The sequence below is a fragment of the Halichoerus grypus genome, chromosome 3 (genome assembly GCF_964656455.1).
Source record: "Halichoerus grypus chromosome 3, mHalGry1.hap1.1, whole genome shotgun sequence".
Lineage (NCBI taxonomy): Eukaryota > Metazoa > Chordata > Mammalia > Carnivora > Phocidae > Halichoerus > Halichoerus grypus.
The window spans coordinates 43,318,561-43,329,127 of NC_135714.1; positions in this window are offsets into that span (position 1 = coordinate 43,318,561).

Genomic DNA, 10,567 nt, shown 5'->3' on the forward strand with positions numbered 1-10,567 from the left:
GAACAAAAGCTCCCAAGAGCAAACCCGAGCAGATTACTTAGCCCGGACCGGGCAAGGGCGGGGCAATTCCACCTCGGGCAAAGACATTTGGGAACCACGGCAACAGGCCCCTCCCCCAGAAGATCAGCGAGAACAGCCAGCCCAGACCAGGTTTACCGATCAGTGAGAACGGCAGAACTCCAGCGCTAGGGGAATACCACACATAGAATTCATGGCTTTTTTACCATGATTCTTTAGTCTCTCAAGGTAAATTATTTTTTTTAACTGTCTTTTTTTCTTTTTTCTTTTTCCCTTTTTTCAACCAACATCTTATCAATCCCTTTTTTAAAAAAACATTTTTATTTTTCATTTTTAGAGTCATATTCTATCCCTTCATAGTAGTTACCCGTATTTTTGGCATATATAAGTTGTTCTCTCTTTAAAATTTTGAGATAGTTTCTTCTAACAGATCAAAATATACTCTAATTCTCTAGTGTATGGTTTTTTTCTACTCCCCTGCCTGATCACATTCTCTCCCTTTTTTCTTTTTTTTTTTTAAATCCTCTTCTTTCTTTTTTCAAACAACTTATCAATTCCTTTTATAAAATTTTTTATAATTTCCATCTTTACAGTCATATTCCATCCCTTCATCATATCAACCCTTATTTTTGTACATATATAAGTTTTTCTTTCTTTAAAATTTTGGGAGGCACTTTATTTTAACAGACCAAAATACACCCAAAATCTAGTGTGTGGCACTGATCTATATACCAGCCTGATCATATTTGGTCACATTCTGTTTTTGTTTTGTTTTGTTTTGTTCTGTTTTTGTTTGTTTTTATCTTTATCTTTATCTTTTTCTTTTTTCTTTTTTTCTTTCTTTTTCTTTTTTCTCTCTTTCCCTTTCTTTCCCACTGCTTCAGGTCTTTTCTGATTTGTTTAGAGTATATTTTCTGGGGACGTTGTTACCCTGCTAGCATTTTGTTCTCTCATTAATCTATTCTCCTCTGCACAAAATGACAAGACAGAAAAAATCACCTCAACAAAAAGAACAAGAGGTAGTACCGACTGCCAGGGACCTACTCAATATGGACATTAGTATGATGTCAGATCTAGAGTTCAGAATCATCACTTTAAAGATACTAGCTGGGCTTGAAAAAAGCATGGAAGTTATTAGAGAAACCCTTTCTGGAGAAGTAAAAGAACTAAAATCTAACCAAGTAGAAATCAAAAAGGCTATCAATGAGGTGCAATCAAATATGGGGGCACTAACTGCTAGGATAAATGAGGCAGAAGAAAGAATCAGTGAGATAGAAGACCAAATGATGGAAAATAAAGAAGCTGAGAAAAAGAGAGATAACAACTACTGGATCACGAGGGCAGAATTCGAGAGATAAACGATACCATAAGACGAAACAACATTAGAATAATTGGGATCCCAGAAGAAGAAGAAAGAGAGAGAGGGGCAGAAGGTATAATGGAGCAAATTATAGCAGAGAACTTCCCTAATTTGGGGAAGGAAACAGGCATCAAAATCCAGGAAGCACAGAGAACCCCTCTCAAAATCAATAAAAATAGGTCAACACCCCGACATCTAAGAGTAAAACTTACGAGTCTCAGAGACAAAGAGAAAATCCTGAAAGCAGCTCGGGAGAAGAGATATGTAACCTACAATGGTAGAAACATTAGATTGGCAACAGACTTATCCACAGAGACCTGGCAGGCCAGAAAGGACTGGCAGGACATATTCAGAGCACTAAATGAGAAAAATATGCAGCCAAGAATACTATATCCAGCTAGGCTGTCATTGAAAATTGAAGGACAGATAAAAAGCTTCCAGGACAAACAAAAACTAAAGGAATTTGCAAACACGAAACCAGCCCTCCAAGAAATCTTGAAAGGGGTCCGCTAAGCAAAGAGAGAGCCTAAAAGCAACATAGACCAGAAAGGAACACAAACAATATACAGTAACAGTCACTTTACAGGCAATACAATGGCACTGAATTCCTATCTTTCAATAGTTACCCTGAATGTAAATGGGCTAAATGCCCCAATCAAAAGACACAGGCTATCAGATTGGATTAAAAAACAAGACCCATCGATATGCTGTCTGCAAGAGACTCATCTTAGAACCAAAGACACCCCCAGATTGAAAGTGAGGGGGTGGAAAACCATTTACCATGCTAAGGGACACCAAAAGAAAGCTGGGGTGGCAATCCTTATATCAGACAAATTAGATTTTAAACCAAAGACTGTTATAAGAGATGAGGAAGGACACTATATCCTACTTAAAGGGTCTATCCAACAAGAAGATCTAACAATTGTAAATATCTATGCCCCTAACATGGGAGCAGCCAATTATATAAGGCAATTAATAACAAAAGCAAAGAAACACATCGACAACAATACAATAATAGTGGGGGACTATAACATCCCCCTCACTGAAATGGACAGAACATCTAAGCAAAAGATCAACAAGGAAATAAAGACTTTAAATGACACACTGGACCAAATGGACTTCACAGACATATTCAGAACATTGCATCCCAAAGCAACGGAATACACATTCTTCTCTAGTGCCCATGGAACATTCTCCAGAATAGATCACATCCTAGGTCATAAATCAGGTCTCAACCGGTACCAAAAGATTGGGATCATTCCCTGCATATTTTCAGACCACAATGCTTTGAAACTAGAATTCAGTCACAAGAGGAAAGCCGGAAAGAACTCAAATACATGGAGGCTAAAGAGCATCCTACTGAAGAATGAATGGGTCAACCAGGAAATTAAAGAAGAATTAAAAAAATTCATGGAAACCAATGAAAATGAAAACACAACTATTCAAAATCTTTGGGATACAGCAAAGGCAGTCCTGAGAGGAAAGTATATAGCAATACAAGCCTTTCTCAAGAAACAAGAAAGGTCTCAAGTACACAACCTAACCCTACACCTAAAGGAGCTGGAGAAAGAACAGCAAATAAAGCCTAAACCCAGCAGGAGAAGAGAAATAATGAAGATCAGAGAAGAAATCAATGAAATAGAAACTAAAAGAACAGTAGAACAGATCAACGAAACTAGGAGCTGGTTCTTTGAAAGAATTAACAAGATTGATAAACCCCTGGCCAGACTTATCAAAAAGAAAAGAGAAATGACCCAAATCAACAAAATCATGAATGAAAGAGGAGAAATCACAACCAACACCAAAGAAATACAAACAATTATAAGAACATATTGTGAGCAACTCTATGCCAGCAAATTAGATAACATGGAAGAAATGGATGCATTCCTAGAGATGTATCAACTACCAAAACTGAACCAGGAAGAAATAGAAAACCTGAACAGACCTATAACCACTAAGGAAATTGAAGCAGTCATCAAAAATCTCCCAAAACACAAAAGCCCAGGGCCAGATGGCTTCCCAGGGGAATTCTACCAAACATTTAAAGAAGAATTAATACCTATTCTTCTGAAACTGTTCCAAAAAATAGAAATGGAAGGAAAACTTCCAAACTCATTTTATGAGGCCAGCATTACCTTGATCCCAAAACCAGACAAAGACCCCATCAAAAAGGAGAATTACAGACCAATATCCCTGATGAACATGGATGCAAAAATTCTCACCAAAATACTAGCCAATAGGATCCAACAGTACATTAAAAGGATTCACCACGACCAAGTGGGATTTATCCCTGGGCTGCAAGGTTGGTTCAACATCTGCAAATCAATCAACATGATACAATACATTAACAAAAGAAAGAACAAGAATCATATGATCTTCTCAACAGATGCAGAAAAAGCATTTGACAAAGTACAGCATCCTTTCTTGATCAAAACTCTTCAGAGTATAGGGATGGAGGGTACATACCTCAATATCATAAAAGCCATCTATGAAAAACCTACAGCGAATATCATTCTCAATGGGGAAAAACTGAGAGCTTTCCCCCTAAGGTCAGGAACGCGGCAGGGATGTCCACTATCACCACTGCTATTCAACATAGTATTGGAAGTCCTAGCCACAGCAATCAGACAACAAAAAGAAATAAAAGGCATCCAAATCGGCAAAGAAGAAGTCAAACTCTCACTCTTTGCAGATGATATGATACTTTATGTGGAAAATCCCAAAGACTCCACCCCAAAACTGCTAGAACTCATACAGGAATTCAGTGAAGTGGCAGGATATAAAATCAATGCACAGAAGTCAGTGGCATTCCTATACACCAACAACAAGTCAGAAGAAAGAGAAATTAAGGAGTCGATCCCATTTACAATTGCACCCAAAACCATAAGATACCTAGGAATAAATCTAACCAAAGAGGCAAAGGATCTGTACTCAGAAAACTATAAAATACTCATGAAAGAAATTGAGGAAGACATAAAAAAATGGAAAAACGTTCCATGCTCATGGATTGGAAGAACAAATATTGTGAAGATGTCAATCCTACCTAGAGCAATCTACACATTCAATGCAATCCCCATCAAAATACCATCCACTTTTTTCAAAGAAATGGAACAAATAATCCTAAAATTTCTATGGAACCAGAAAAGACCCCGCATAGCCAGAGGAATGTTGAAAAAGAAAAGCAAAGCTGGCGGCATCACAATTCCGGACTTCCAGCTCTACTACAAAGCTGTCATCATCAAGACAGTATGGTACTGGCACAAAAACAGGCACATAGATCAGTGGAACAGAATAGAGAGCCCAGAAATGGACCCTCAACTATATGGCCAACTAATCTTTGACAAAGCAGGAAAGAATGTCCAATGGAAAAAAGACAGTCTCTTCAACAAATGGTGTTGGGAAAATTGAACAGCCACATGCAGAAGAATGAAACTGGACCATTTCCTTACACCACACACAAAAATAGACTCCAAATGGTTGAAAGACCTCAATGTGAGACAGGAGTCCATCAAAGTCCTAAAGGAGAGCACAGGCAGCAACCTCTTCGACCTCAGCTACAGCAACTTCTTCCTAGAAACATCGCCAAAGGCAAGGGAAGCAAGGCCAAAAATGAACTATTGGGACTTCATCAAGATAAAAAGCTTTTGCAAAGCAAAGGAAACAGTCAACAAAACCAACAGACAACTGACAGAATGGGAGAAGATATTTGCAAATGACATATCAGATAAAGGGCTAGTATCCAAAATCTATAAAGAACTCATCAAACTCAACACCAAAAGAACAAAGAATCCAATCAAGAAATGGGCAGAAGACATGAACAGACATTTTTCCAAAGAAGACATCCAAATGGCCAACAGACACATGAAAAAGTGTTCAATATCGCTCGGCATCAGGGAAATCCAAATCAAAACCTCAATGAGATACCACCTCACACCAGTCAGAATGGCTAAAATTAACAAGTCAGGAAATGACAGATGTTGGCGGGGATGCGGAGAAAGGGGAACCCTCCTACACTGTTGGTGGGAATGCAAGCTGGTGCAGCCACTCTGGAAAACAGTATGGAGGTTCCTCAAAAAGTTGAAAATAGAGCTACCATATGATCCAGCAATTGCACTACTGGGTATTTACCCCAAAGATACAAAAGTAGAGTTCAGAAAGGGTACGTGCACCCCGATGTTTATAGCAGCAATGTCCACAATAGCCAAACTGTGGAAAGAGCCAAGATGTCCATCGACAGATGAATGGATAAAGAAGAAGTGGTATATATATACAATGGAATATTATGCAGCCATCAAAAGGAATGAGATCTTGCCATTTGCAACGACGTGGATGGAACTGGAGGGTATTATGCTGAGCGAAATAAGTCAAACAGAGAAAGACATGTATCATATGACCTCACTGATATGAAGAATTCTTAATCTCAGGAAACAAACTGAGGGTTGCTGGAGTGGGGGGTGGGGTGGGAGGGATGGGGTGACTGGGTGATGGACACTGGGGAGGGTATGTGCTCTGGTAAGCGCTGTGAATTGTGCAAGACTGTTGAATCTCAGATCTGTACCTCTGAAACAAATAATGCAATATATGTTAAGAAAGAAATAAAGAAGAAGAAGAAGAATGTAGCAGGAGGGGAAGAATGAAGGGGGGGAAATCGGAGGGGGAGAAGAACCATGAGAGACGATGGACTCTGAAAAACAAACTGAGGGTTCTAGAGGGGAGGGAGGTGGGAGGATGGGTTAGCCTGGTGATGGGTATTGAGGAGGGCACGTTCTGCATGGAGCACTGGGTGTTATGCACAAACAATGAATCATGGAACACTATATCTAAAACTAATGATGTAATGTATGGGGATTAACATAACAATAAAAAAATTAAAAAAAAAAAAGAGCTACCAACCTCATGGGTCCTTGGCAAGAGATATTTCTGTACAAGACTGAAGATGTATGCCTCCTTAACTTCACAAAGCCAAGAGATGGGCAAGATTACAGAAAAATCACTTTTAAAGACTAAGGGTATCTGAAAAAGAGGAAACTGGCATCTCACTCTTGGATGGATGCCCACTGAATTATACAATCTGAAGTCCCATACTGGGGTTGTTATCCAAGTGGAATGTAGTAAGAGGTCTTCTGGGTGAGCTTGGCATGCTTTTCCTAGATTTTGGGGGCATCCGTGAATGTAGAGCTTGGTGCCTGCTGCTTGTCTAGATATTTATGAAAGCAGACTCCTTGCTGAGTAGCACTGGGAAGAAGATGGAGACAATATCTATCAGAGGATTCACAAGAGGGCTCCAGTAGCTCCCATGACTACTATATGGGACATGGAGTTAGAAGAACATAGAGAGAGAAGCAGAATTTGGGGGTTGCCCAAGGGGCTATCAGGCAAAGGGAAGTGAACCCTCCTTTTACCCTGAGGCTACCTCTTCCCCCAGAGAAAGTAGGGGAGGCTTGGATCACTGGTGGGGACAAAGGAAGACACACTACCCTCTCGAAGATGGTCCTCAGCAATAGAGAGGTCCAGAGGAAGATGAACAACATCCATCAGGAATTCCAATCACATTGTCTATATGGACATTACCACACTGGCAGCAGAAAGATCCAGATGAAACAAGACCCAACCAAAGGACAACCTGGCATCCCTTCCTACCACTGACCCAGGCCCATAAATCTAGTAAGATCTTGCTCCTCCATCCTTTCTCCCTAGCCCCAACCTAGGGTGGTTCCAATGGTATTCAACCAGGGCAGAATGGCCCCCCTATGAGCTCTTTGGAGAAGTGAGAGGGAGGTTGGTTCTCATAAAGATGAAGATGCTATGGGGATTTTTACTGGGGATGGAGGGGAAGAAATGTTAAATATTCAGAAAAGTACAGAACATTTCCACCCTGAGAATCGTCCCGCCCAAAATGACAATAGCACTCCCCATGAGGAAACATACTGGTAGAGCCAGGAGAGGGAGGAAGTCTGTATCTCAAGGTAGACTATTTCTCCTCCATCCTCCACCTCTTGCCTATCACCTCTCTCTCTATTCCCAAGTGCTAGGTCTGATGAAAAGTGAAAAAGCAGTTTATACACTCCTGCCCAAGATCTCCCAGGTCTCAGGTCAAACTCGTGGTTTAGATGAGGTAGGAGATTAGATTTAAATTGAGTCTGAAATTGACTTTTTAAACCAAAATGGACTGAAATTTTTATAACTGAAAGAGAGCAGAAAGTTATGGAACTTGCCAAAGATGTTAAAAAGTGGGAAAATGGGAATTCAATTGAACACTATAGAAATCAATAATTGGAGGGGCGCCTGGGTGGCTCATTTGGTTAAGCATCCAACTCTTGGTTTCAGCTCAGGTCATGATTCTGTGGTTGTGGGATCGAGCCCCACATTGGGCTCCACACTCAGTGCAGAGTCTGCTTCAGATTCTTTCTCCCTCCCCCTCTGCCCTTCCCTGCTCAGTCTCTCTCTCTCTCTCTCTCTCTCTCTCTCTCTGAAATAAATAAAATCTTTTTAAAAAATCAATAATTGGAAAAAATACAAACATTTCATGTTTATGCCCCACTTAGTTAAAACTCCTCAGTTACCTCCTCCATAAAGTGGAGTGGGGTCATGGTTTTCAAACACTCCAAGGAAGGAAGGTCACAGAGAATGTTTCTGTCTGCCATACTGACCACTGCAGATAAGCAGCTGCCGCTCACCCTGCTTGGAAACATTACATCCTGTTTCCACCAAGGGCCCTGGGTGGAGCCCACAGGTTGCCATCTAGGGCTGTGGCAGTTGGATGGGAACGCACTGGAAGCCTAGTAGGTGTGCTGGCCATGGGCACAGACACTGCACCCCTGCTAAAGAGTGACAATGGGTAATGAAGTGAGTTTTCCTTTCCCCTTGCTATGGCAGGTGCTTGATATCAGAAGCCACTGTTAAATGACCCAAGAGGGAAAATGCCCAGGTCAGGACAAGCCTGGGGAGCATGTGCCTCTGACACACCTCACAACTTTCCCTGAGCTTCCATTTTTCCACGCAGGTCCAGGTTGTCTCCACTCACACAAACCACAAATACTCAAATCCCGACTTCCCTTAAGATTCTTCCCAACTCCCTCCCTATCAATCCCTTCATTTACCCTTAGAGAAGCAAATAACTGGAAAGTGTCCCTACTAAAACCATATCAGAAAACATGCCACCTAATAAAAAAATACCAGTTGGTATAGACTTTGGGGGACAATTTAGCAATATCTATTAAAATTGTACTGTGCTTACCCTCTGACCCAGCAATTCTTCTGGGTATTTATCCTGTGAGTGTGTCATGCACAGCTGTATTCCCAGTGCTTAGAGCCTTAGAATGAATGGTACCAGGTAGATAAGAGGCACTCAATAAAAATGTGTTAAATGATGAAATGAATGAATATGCAATTTGAAAAGATAAATTGGCAAGCAGGCCAACACATAAGTTATCATTTCACCTAGGTTTATGAAAAGCATAAATTATATTTTTCCTGCTGTTTAGAAAATTTTGTAAACCTTTTCAGTTCACAGCACATTATTGGAGGTACAGAAGTCGACATGCTCTCTGTGCACGATCTTTCTGTTACCTTCTTTTATTCTATTGTGCCTCTTCTCCCCCTTCATATCCTTCATAGCTCCACTTCCATTTCCTGCCCTACATTCATATTTATGATAAATGTCCTTGCATCTGGATGTATTATTGAAAGATAAATAATGATTTTACATATGTGTTTTTATTTTCCATAAGCGATATTGCATATAAATCTTATTCAACTTCTTGCTCTCTTCACTGTGTTTTTAAGATCAATCCATTTAAACTGTGGATACATATAGTTCACTGAACTATGACTATTGTGTAGTATTCTGCACTAGATATTCACTATGATTTACTTACCCATTCCCATTGTGATGGACAAGTCCCTTCCAACTCTCTATCATCACAAACGATGTTGCCAAAATATATTAAAATGCTCCTATGTGATTCCTTATACCTGTGCAAGAGTTCCTCTGGAGCATATGACTAGAAAAGGGATTGTGGGTGACAGAGAATATACATCCTTCTCAATTTCACTAAGGAGCACCAGATTGTTTTCTAGAATGACTGCACCAATTCACACTCACTAGCACATGAGGGTCTCTCTTTCCTCAAATGGAATTATCTCACCAGTGATCAGAATTATCAAACCTTACAATTTTTTTTTTATCCTCAAAAAGTGGTATCTTACTGCTTCATCTGCGGTTCTGATTTCAACAAGATTCCTGTCCCTTGTACATGGTCTGCTTTTTCTTTAGGAAGATTTTAGAACTTTTTATCTTGGTCTTTGAAGATCTTTATTTTCACTTTAATCTATCTAACTGATGAGTGTCCTATTCTCAATGATCTTGAAGAATGAACAAGTGGCCAAGATTTCCACACAGTTATAATGGTGAATAGATCTGAGAAGTCATTCATCTTCTATTGAAACTGCTCTTGTAATATCAAAATCCCCTTCTGCAATATCTCTGTCCACATTAATCCAGTCTCTGTTTGAAATGTCACACTGATGAACATTTCAGCTCACTGTTCCCATCTTCCTTAGCGTTCAAGTACTTGACTCAGGTGCAGCAACTGATACGCATGGATCTCAATAAATAAGGGCTTCCTTCCTTCCCTTCTGTTTGCCTGGTTCCAAAGTCTTGGGTGCAAATCCTCATACGGGCCCTATAAGTACCTGAAAACAGCCACCTTGTCTCCCTCCATGTTCCCTTCCTCCAGTTTCATAGCTCCTGCCCACAATACACCTCCCACATCAGACTTTCTACACCACTCAACTCCTGTTGGTTCTTTCAGCAAACAATCTGATTTGGAAGTCTCCTGGTGACCCTTAAAATGTGGTGGCTAGAAAATGGACCTCCAGGTAAATTCTAAACAGAACAAAGCACAGTGGGCCTATGACTTCCTCCACTTTTCCTTGAGTCTAGTATGCAAAGTAAGGATGCTTCCCAGTCTTAGCAGTAGCAGCACCTGATGGCTCACTGAACTTGTAGCCAGCTCAAACCCCCAGGCCTTTTTCATATGCATGCTTGCTTCTACCTGTGGAATTCATTCTGAGAACTGCTTGGATGGTTCAGAGTGCAAACTGAAATCAAAATCTGTGGCTTAACCTACCCTTCAAGTGCTTACCTCCAATTTAATTGACTCCTGGCTTTTCTCCTTTCTTCTCTCC